The sequence below is a fragment of the Grammomys surdaster genome, unplaced genomic scaffold, assembly GCF_004785775.1.
Source record: "Grammomys surdaster isolate TR1022 unplaced genomic scaffold, NIH_TR_1.0 132, whole genome shotgun sequence".
Classification (NCBI taxonomy): domain Eukaryota; kingdom Metazoa; phylum Chordata; class Mammalia; order Rodentia; family Muridae; genus Grammomys; species Grammomys surdaster.
This window is the reverse complement of record NW_021604590.1, coordinates 6,373,204-6,383,994: the sequence shown is the minus strand read 5'-3', so window position 1 is coordinate 6,383,994 and position 10,791 is coordinate 6,373,204.

Below are 10,791 nucleotides of genomic sequence, written 5' to 3'. Positions count from 1 at the left end.
CTCTCTCTCTCTCTCTCTCTCTCTCTCTCTCTCTCTCTCTCTCTCTCAGGGAGATTCAATCACAGTGGGCTTTAAAAAGAAGTTCTTAATACACACCAGTTTTCACTGCTCACGAAGCCCATTGCTAACAAAGTGTTCGAGCGCGTGGAGGTTTTGCCGCAATGTTTGCTGACAGATTTGCAAATGTGTAAATAGAATGAGGATTATTGATGTCTTTGAATGATTTTTGGCTCTGCTGTTGCAGCCTGTTCTATTTCCTAGGCACATTCGCGGCCTGTTAAATATCGTGACAGCCCAGACCTTAGCACAACTGATGCCATGATAGAAGCCCATTCGGCCTTGGAACCCAGCATGTGGCAGCAATGCCTGCCAAAACAGGAACAAAACCCGAGCCAATGGTCCCAAGATATGGCTGGGAAAATCCCTAAATGTACTAACTTTGATTTTTTTCCTGATTTTGCTTCTTGAAAAACGTCTTGTTAACTGAAATGTAGCAATCCAGGATATGGCTCTTTGTGCTTAAAAAGCCAAGAACATTAAGGGCTGCATGATTTGGACAAGTTCCCTGTGAAGCCTCTGTTGGCTGTGAAGACTTTCTATTGGCTTTAAGGGTCCGTGTGTCCTCTGAAGGTGGAGAGGAGTTGAGAGGAGCTGGGGGAGGGGAGAACATGATAAAATGTATGAAAAACAACAGCAGCAACAGAATAGGTTCCTCACTAGTCACATGGAGCAAAACCCAACAATATGCTCAGATAAAGAATATCTGGCCAGGCAGGGTGGCCATTAAAACCCAACTCTCGGAAGGATCTCTGACTTCTAGATCAGACTGCTGTACAGCATGAGTTCCAGGGAAGCCAAAACTATACAGAAAAACTCTCTGTAGCTGGCTCTGTGATATACGCCTTTAATCCTAGCACGAGGGAGGCAGGGGCAGGTGGATCTCTGAGTTCGAGGCAAGCCTAGTGTACAGAGTGAGTTCCAGGACAGGCAGGGCTACATAGGGAATCCCTATCTGAACTCCATGTCTGCACCCCCCCCATAACAAAAAAAGAATATTGGAATCTTGGAAACTCAGAAGGCAAATGATAATTTCCTGCATCATGTTGCTTAGCATGGGGTTTTACCTAAAATCTACGGAGGATATTGGCACAGGGACATGAATCTGACAAACTTTCCTTGTAGGTGAGTCAGCCAATCTACTTCAATGTCAAGGTTTACTTGTGTTCTCTAAAGATTTAGTTAGTGATCGAAACAATTTCATCGCTTGTGGTTTTGGTTTTTGCTTTCTGGTCTTGGTATTCCCGTGGCTGGAGAAGACAGCTCAATGGATAAGAGTACTTGCTATGCAAGCGTGAAGACTTGAATTCAAGCATCCACATGAAAAGCCAGGTATAGCTTGTGCGCATGTAACTCCAGCATCAAGGCACAGGTGGATCCTGGGAACAAAGGGTAAGTCAGCGGTCTCAGGAGGTGGGCTGGGGAAGTCCTTAAATGTACTAACTTTCCAGGCTTCTTGATGACATTATTCCTGGAGAGATGTGAACCCTCACCTCAGACAGGGAACAAAGTGACATTACTTCCTGAGGCTGATTTTGTGAAGCAGTGAGGTTATTGGGGGTTTCTTAAAGGAGGAGAGATGACTCAAAGACAGCTGCATCAGGGAAAGCCCATCACAGCATGGGTGCCGACCAATGAAGGCTGGACTCCTGGAGCTCTCTGCATGATTTGTAGATGTCTCAGCAGGAAGGAGGAGCTCCCTCCTTAGCAGCATTTACAAGGTATTAGGCCTGGAAAGTGGGCCCATTGCGACCCTGAGCCAGCCCTCTGGGCCGCTGGCTTTTCTTCACTTCGTTTTTGTTGTCTTTAAAAGTCACCACTTCTAAAAGTCACACAGGCTGAGCTACGTATTGTCAGTCTCCCACCAGTTCAGCTGCAGATAGCATCTCTACCAGCTAAGATGTTCCCCTTACAATGGTTGCCTAGGTTACTGTTCTGCAACTTACAGGCCAGTGTCTTTACTGAAAACACTGACTCTTCTAGCCTTGCAGATATCTGATGGATGACATTTTGATGTCAGGGATCTGACACCCTGATCCCATACCATGCTAATGTTACTACGTTCTTTCTAGATTTATTTCATTTTAAATTGTATGTATGTATGTATGTATGTATGTATGTATGTATGTATGTATGTGATTGCACTTGCCTTCAGAGGCCAGAAATACCCAATCCCTTCCAATGTCCAGAGCTGAAGTTAAGGGCAGATGAGAGCTTCCCAATGTGGGCGGGTGCTGGGAACTGAACCCAGACTCTCTATAAGAGCAGTTTTAACCAGTGAGCTATCTCTCCGGCCTCAACACTGCCATTTTCTAAGAAGAGACACAAGCTGACTGCTGGTCACTTTCGTCCACCCTTCCCCAGGTCTCGTACCAGCTACGCAGCTTCCTTACTCTAAAAATATCCTCAAATTTTATTCTTAACGTTTTGAGGCCTGGGTCTCCCCACTCCCGTGTTCCTCACTTTATGAATAAATCCCCCTCCACACACAACTGATCATTTCAGTGAGTGGCACCCTGGGCAGAGGGCAAAACGGGACATGCTCAGTGGCAATATGTAATCTAGAGACACTCAGAAATACAGGAGGGTGTGAGCAGCCTCGGCTGATCCTACCTCCTTTAACAGGGAGTTTGGTCTCCCCAGGGATGGAGCCAGTGCCCTGGGATACTGCTGGATATATTATTATGCTATAAATTATAAACAAAAGTCCCTTGCTTCCAAGTTCTGTAGGCAAAGCTTTTGGCAAACCAAAACAGCTTTTGGAAATACAACAAGAGAAACTTCTCAGGATTAACTTCTGAAACATAGGAAAAAACTGCATCTGCCTGGAGCAGTTTGAAGACCAAAAAGCCTAGAACAGTGCACAGCAGCACAAACTGAAATCCTGACATCAAAGCTTGCAAAGGCCAAGCTAATTAGCAGAGGGCAACGGGCTCCAGACGCAGGAGAATCCAGGCCGCGGCGATCCATGTGCTGGGAAAGCAAAACCAGTGCCTACCAAGCAATCACTCCTCTGCCTGAACCTTAATTAAGGCACCACTGCCCCTCCCTCACTTTCCCTTGGTACAGCTTTCCCAACATCCCCTGGGGCAGATTTTCGTACTGGCTGAGAAAATGTGACCTAGGGGTTTATTTATTTTTTAAAAACTCGGATGAAGCCTAGGATAAACTAATGAGGTTTCTCAAGTAGGAGAGAAATAATTTACTTACTAGGATGGTTACACATTTAAGAAAGTTCAGATGGTTCATATTGACTGATTTTAATGCGTTTGATGCATCAGATTTTTCTGTCCAGGTTTTGAGGCGGCCTAAGGCTTTGGATAGGAACATCCTTCTCTAGGCATTTGAATGAGAACTGGATTGAGACCACACAAAGTCTGGGCTTGAACTGTAGCCCAAGCAAGATTTGAGTCCCATGCCTAGCACTGCAAAAGAGAAGAAAAAGAAAAAGCAATACAGGACACGTAAATGTACAACCTGTATCTGGGCCAGGGGCAAGGACAAAGGAAATCCAATCAAGATGGTTGCTAAGGGGTCTCCCAGCACCACAGGCTGTACCTGAACCTCGGCTTCAGTGAGCACACACCAAATGTTAGATTGAGATGAGAGGAAGAGAATTTTCTCCAGGGACTGTGATTTTTGGCTACATCAACAACTAGCACACTTGTAGAAAAATGAGCCAACAGAGCCTTTGAAAAGGAGAGGGGAATGTCTGAATGGCTCAGTGGTTAAGAGCACATATTTCTCTTCCTGAGGATCTGAGTTTGGGTCCCAGTACCCATATCAGGTGGCTCATATCCTCAGCTCCAGGGGTATCTGACACCTCTGTGGGTACTTGCATTCATGTGCACATACCCTCTCCTCCACATACACATAAAAAAATACCAATAATAAAAGAAAAGGAGAGGGCAAATTTTCCTCAGTGGTGCTCTGTGGTGTGTGGCTCTGTGGGGTGGGGTTCTGAGGGGCTCTGTGGAACTCTGTGGGGTTTTGTGGGGCTCTGCTGGGCTCTGTGTGGCTCCAAGCTCTCCAAGAATTTCATCAGCAGTCAAGACTCTACACATGGATGGTTTCTACTCTTCATTTTGTTTCTTATGCATATTTATTCCTGAATTGTAATAAATACCCTTATCTGTAATATTAAAAGTGTGCAAAATACAGTTTTTATATATTCAATTAATGAAACAAATACTAAAAAAAGATAATATACAAAAAGAAAAGGTGAGAGAAAAGAAAGAGAGAGATAAAGAGAGAAAGGGAGAGAGAGAGAGAGAGAGAGAGAGAGAGAGAGAGAGAGAGAGAGAGGTGTGTATCAGAGAAAGACAGGCACAGAGGGAGGGAGAGGTAGTTTTAATTCAGAATTTTTGAATTCTTCAGCTGTGGGTAATCTCTTGTCAATTCCTTTGTTTTGTTCTTTCTTTGTCTCTTTGTTTCTTTCTTCTTTTTTTTCTTCCCCAAGATAGGGTTTCTCTGTGTAGGCTTGACTGTCCTGGAATTTGTTCTGTAGCCTAGCTGGCCTCAAACTCAGAGATCTGCCTGCCTCTGCTTCTCTGAGTGCTGGGATTAAAGACCTGTGATGCCATGCCTGGCTTTTGTCAGTTTTTTTTGAGGGGTGAAGATTCTGTGCTTGGATATCATCTGTGATGGTTTGTATATGCTCATCCCAGGGAGTAGCACTATTAGAAGGTGTAGCCTTGTTGGAGGAAGTGTGTTACTGTGGGGGTGGGCTTGGAGATTTCCTCCTAGTGCCTGAGGATGCCCAGTCTATTCCTGGCTTCCTTTGGATGAAGATGTAGAACTCTCAGCACCTCCTGCCTGGATGCTGCCATGCTTCCACCTTGATGACAATGGACTGAACCTCTGAACCTGTAAGCCAGCCTCAACTAAATGTTGTCCTTTAAAAGATTTGCATTGGTCATGGTGTCTGCTCACAGCAATAAAACCCTAACTAAGACATCACCTTTGATTCTCCCTCTCTTTCTGCAACATCTACATCTTCCTCCCTCTCTTCCCTTCTTCCTTCCCTTCTCCTCCCCCCTTCTTCCTCTCCCCCTACTTCTTTGTTAAAATGTTGCAAGTCTGGTTAAATTCTAAGTCATTCTGAGTCTTGGTTTTGCTGCCACCATCCTTAAGTCTATGGCCTCCTTACAGGTGACTCAGGTCCTTTTACAAGCTGCTCATTAACACTTAAGTAGTGGACTGTCTAAAGGAATTTCTTCACACATTGTTGTGATATTAGCACGAATTCTTAGAATTCATCCAATCATAATGCATTCATTACTTTCTCTTACAATGTAAAGGCAGCATTAAGTATTGCCACAGTGGGAGGGAGGGGCTGTGTTTTCTTCAGTGGTGTAGCTGCTGACATGTTGCTCTTGCTCCAGCAAACACTCTTTCACTGGCACACAAGCAAGCAATTCTAAACTCAGTGGCCACACACAGGAAGAGAGCATGAGAGAGGGGAATGAGGGAGAAAATGACTAAAACTCATTATAGAAATGTCAGGTAATCAGACATATGCAATAAAAATAAATACACAAAAGAACAATAGGTTGCTAATCAAGACAATAATAAATAATTTTAGACTTTTTGTTTGCTGCTTCTTCTTTTCTTTTTTAAGACAGGGTCTCATGTAGCTCTGGTTGACCTGGAATCCATTATATAGATCAGTCTGGGTTCAAGCTCACAGAGATATGCCTGCCTCTGCCTCTGGAGTGCTGGGAATAAGGTGTACAGCATTTCAGCCAGCTTAAATTTAAATCTTAGATTATGAGATTTCTGTTCCATTTCAGGTCGAAATGTATACAGATGCCACCAATGCTCCTTTCCTACAGGTGTCACATCTGGGCCTGGAAGTGCTGGTCCTCCTGTTCTCCAGATGGCTGCATTCAGATGTAGGTCACATAAGCAAGGACACACTCTATCCTTTCTCCCTCTCATAGTCTGCATCCTCCGTAGCATCCTTTGAGGGAGAAATTTTCCAGATAGTTTTACTGTTCACATTAACACGGCTTTCCTTAAACTTCTCAAGAATCCTGTGACCAACGTTTACTCAGAGGAATGCAACTTTAAATGTAGTTTTAGTGACGTTATTTGGGTATTTTTCTCCCTTTGCTTAAACAAGTAGGGTTTTTTTTTTAAAATTTTGTTTTGTTTTAAACTGGAAATCATTATTCTGAGTTTTTTTTCTCAGTGTCCTAGTTAGGGTTTTACTGCTGTGAACAGACACCATGACTAAGGCAACTCTTATAAAGGACAACATATATTTGAGGCTGCTTACAGGTTCAGTCCATTATCATCAAGGCTGGAACATGGCAGCATCTAGGCAGGCATGGTGCAGGCAGAGCTGAGAGTTCTACATCCTCATCTGAAGGCTGCTAGTGGAAGATTGAATCCCAGGCAGCTAGGATGAGGGTCTTAAGCCCACACCCACAGTGACACACCTACTCCAACAAGGCCACACTTCCTAATAGTGCCAATCCCTGGGCCAAGCATATACAAACTATCAGGCTTCCCAAAGGGACCGCAGAATGAGCCAATAGCCTTAGTGGTTTCATGCTTTTCACTGTTTTCATGCTGGTTTAGAAATTTTGTTGAGTTTATTTCTGTGTTAGGGTGTGTGTGTGTGTGTGTTTTTATGAGGTTTAGATTATAAGTCTTTAACTGCTTGTAAGATTATCTTCTCCCTATCTGTTAGGAGTCTACACATGGGTGACTTTACTGAATACAAATTCCAACTACAGATGTGAAGAGCATCCTGTTCTTTGGCTGGGACAGAGAGAAACTGGATGATAATTGGTATGTTCTGAACCTACCAGCAACACAAATTCTAGTGCACATGCCTGAAGCTGCTTGTGAAAACCTGAACAGAAGATACGAACATCCCAGACAGCTTTCTAGAGCTTTTCAATTTCCTTAGCATTAAACTGTGATCCCAGAATGTCAGAACTGTCACAGGAAATGGCAAATAATGATTAGTAGGACATTGCAAGATTGCATCCCACCCCATAATGAGGTATAAACAGTTATCAGCTTTAGGGAGAGTGGCTAGCAGGGGCAGTGAGACATCACAGTGATTGAGATGCCTGCTAAGATCACGGGCATGGGATGGAGGAGCCAGGGATGTAGGAGCCAGGGATGCAGGGGCCAGGGATGCAGGGGCCAGGGATGCAGGGGGTTTCTGTGAGACCACATTAGAGCTGTAAACAGACAATGTGTGCATTGGGGTGACATGTGCAACCTCAGGCAAAGGATGTGACTAGAGAGTAACATAGCTGTCATCTCCTACCACCGAGCAGCACATCCTTAGCCATTTGTCCCTTCATCAGCCCTGCGCTATGGAGGTGATGGTTGGGTGGGGTGAGGACTAAGACGTAGCTTCCTACCTTACTCAGAAGTCAGAATGTGTTAGTTTTTCCATTGCTGTGGCAAAACTTGGAGCAGAACACTTTAAGGCAGAAAAGATTCCCTTTGGCTCATGGTCCCATGTCTATCATGGTGGAATGACTCAGATCATGTTGGCAGGAGTGTGTTGTGAAGGCTCTTCATGCCACAGAGGACCAGGAGCAAGGAACAAGACAGGGAATGAGGGAAGGTGCCCTTCAAAGGCCCACCCCCAGTGACCTACCCCTTGGTGGAGAGCTACAGGCAATCATTGAGTACTAAGACAGGGAAAATTAGTTTTTTCCATGGATGAGAGTCCTCATAGGTCTCCATTCTAAGTCGTCTGTCCTAAACATATGGATGGACATATGGCAAGAGGTTGTATACATGTATGCATGCATATATGTAACAGGCATATACATGTAGGCATGCATATATGTAACATAGGCATATACACGTATGCATGCATATATGTAACAGGCATATGCATATATGTAACACAGGCACATACATGTATGCATGCATATATGTATGTAACAATAATAGCTAGAATAAAAGAAGAGGAGGTCATGAATTTGAGAGGGAGTAGGAGGAATTGGAGGAATGTAAATGCAAGACACATGCATAAAATTCCCCCAAATTAAAACATTTAAATGACAAAAAGGGCTTACAGGACAGCATTTTATGTGCTAAACGCAATACTGGATACCATTTGGGTTGCACCATGATGTACCTGGGTCTTAGTGAGCCCTGGACAGGAGTGGATGGTATCCTTTGGATTGGCTCATGAGTCTCCATAGATCAGACCAACTGACTCTCAAAGCCTAGAGTTTAGTCTCCCCCTGCCCCTTTGCTTGAGAAACAAATGTTCACTGAGTGCTCCGAGGTCAGTCTGTAATAACTATTTACTTCCACCACTGGGAGTTCACTGCACTGTAGTCCCTTCATGTAATGAGAGAGCCCCAGAGTTTGGTGACCCAGGCAGAACACGTTCCAATCAGACGCTGAGTTACTTGGTTAGGTCAAATTTTAGCTATGCCTCCTGTGGGCTTACTGTACTTCCGGAGTCACAAGAACTAAATGCACACCTCTTGAGATGCCACTGGCCTGTCTTTTCCCACTCCTGGCTCTGTCTGGCCAGGCCCGGCTCTTCCACGTGGACTGCAGGTTCATGTAATTAACAATCATGATTAAGGAAGAGGTCATGACACCCTTTTTATGTCTACTCCTAATTTGGAGAACTTTTACTTCCTTTGTGCAGTAGACTCTCCTTCCTGTGAGTAAAGCTTACTTCCTGTTTATTCCACACCTGTCACCTGCCACTCCATACCTGTCACCTGCCACTCCATACCTGTCACTTGCCACTCCCTACCTGTCACCTGCCACTCCCTACCTGTCACCTGCCACTCCCTACCTGTCACCTGCCACTTCACACCTGTCACCTGTAGATCCTGCACAGGGGTCTGTCTCTAGGAAACAGTCCAGGGTCCCCAGGAGAGTTTCTGGGGGCTTCTGCAAACAAGGGAAAGATGTCCATATGAAGACTTGCATCCAGCCGCAGCCTGCACTCTCTCTTGTCCCAGTCCGTTCTCTTTTGCACCTGCTGCCCAGGATCTCAGTCTGTCCTGGGAGGAAGAGCAGGGCTAGTTTCTTTCTATCGTGTGATTCCCAGACACACACCTCAGATTGTGGCTTCCTCCTGTGTGACAGTTCAGTCACCACTTCTCTTCCAAGAACCATCTGAAATGCCTCTGTTCTGTGCATTTCCTTATTTTTTTTCTTATTACCCAGTCTTATTTACTTTGCCTGAAAATGGAATCACCTAACATTTCTACCTTTGCTTTAACAAAATGGCATACACTAATTATTCACAGGTCTTTAACATTATCCTCAGTGTCCAGTACCAATAGAAAATGAGCAACAGCAGCAGCAGCAGCAGCAGCAGCAGCAGCAACAACAACAACAACAACAACAAAAGACCTTAAGGACAGTGTTTGGATGGGACATAATCAGTGGAATATAATACAAAGTAAAAAAGTTGAAGAAATCCTAACCTTGGTATTAGATAAGTTCTTTTAAGTGATTTTTCCTAAAAACATGTGCGTGAACTGTAGTTTAGAATGTGTGAGTGGTAAACTGTCCTAATTTGTTCCCCAATGCTGTGTCAAACAGCATGACCAAGAACAGCATGGGGAGGAAAGGGTTTATTTGGTTTACCTGACCCAATCACAGACCATCCCTGAGGGGACGCAGGGCAGGAGCTCAAGCAGAGGCAGAGCCCGGAACCATGGAAGGAAGCTGCTTGCTGACTTGCTCCCCAGGGCTTACTAAGCTTGCTCTCTTACACAGCTCAGGACTTCCTGCTCAGGGTGGGTTGGGCCTGCCCACATCAACCATCAATAAAGAAAAAGTCCCCAGATGTTTCCATATCTTAATTCCAAAGAGGTTCTCTTTTCCCAGGTGATTAACCTGCACAGAGAGTCATCTCTAAGTATAATGGGGGATTGGTTTCAGGAACACCACATGTACCTAAATCATTGGGTGTTCAAGTCCCTTACATAAAATGATGCAGCATTTGAACAAAACCTATATACATTTTCCCATCTACTACATCATCTCTAGATTATCTATATCACAAGTATAAAATAAAGACCATATAATTTTCATACTGCACAGTTTAAGGAATAATGAGAGTACAGATGGAATTAAGCATTTTCATTCTCTAATATTGTTCATGTATTCCACATAGACCTTATCAAGATGATAGTTTTATTCAACTGTATTTGTTGAGTTCCACACTCTAAATTCTATAGGAAACCTGGGTTTGGGTAGAAGTATTATCCCCCACTGTTCTTAGTCCATGGCTGGTTATATCTGTTCATAAGTCAAAGTGCCTGGGAAGTGCGTTGTATATTTATGTTTTGGGAAGCAGGGTTTTCACTGTGGAGGAAGTAGTGTGAGGAAGGTGTGGCAAAGCCCTATATTGCTTGGTTTGATCCTCCGTTTAAAACACTGACTACCTGTAAGCTTGGGTGTGTCAACACTCCTGGGGGACAAGTTTTCTCTGGGCAGGGTTGGGGTGTGGAGGGCTGTGGTACAGGGAGCCTGGTATGGCTGACCCCTGAGAGGCTCTGCCAGAGCCTGACCAATACTGATGCGGGTGCTTGCAGCCAACCGTCGGATTGAGCATGGGGACCCCAGTGGAGGAGTTAGGGGAAGGACTGAAGGAGCTGAAGGGGTTTGCAACTCATAGGAAGAACAACAATATCAACCAACCAGACTCCCTAGAGCTGCCAGGGACTAAACTACCAGCCAAAGAGTACACATGGAGTGATCCATGGCTCCAGCAGC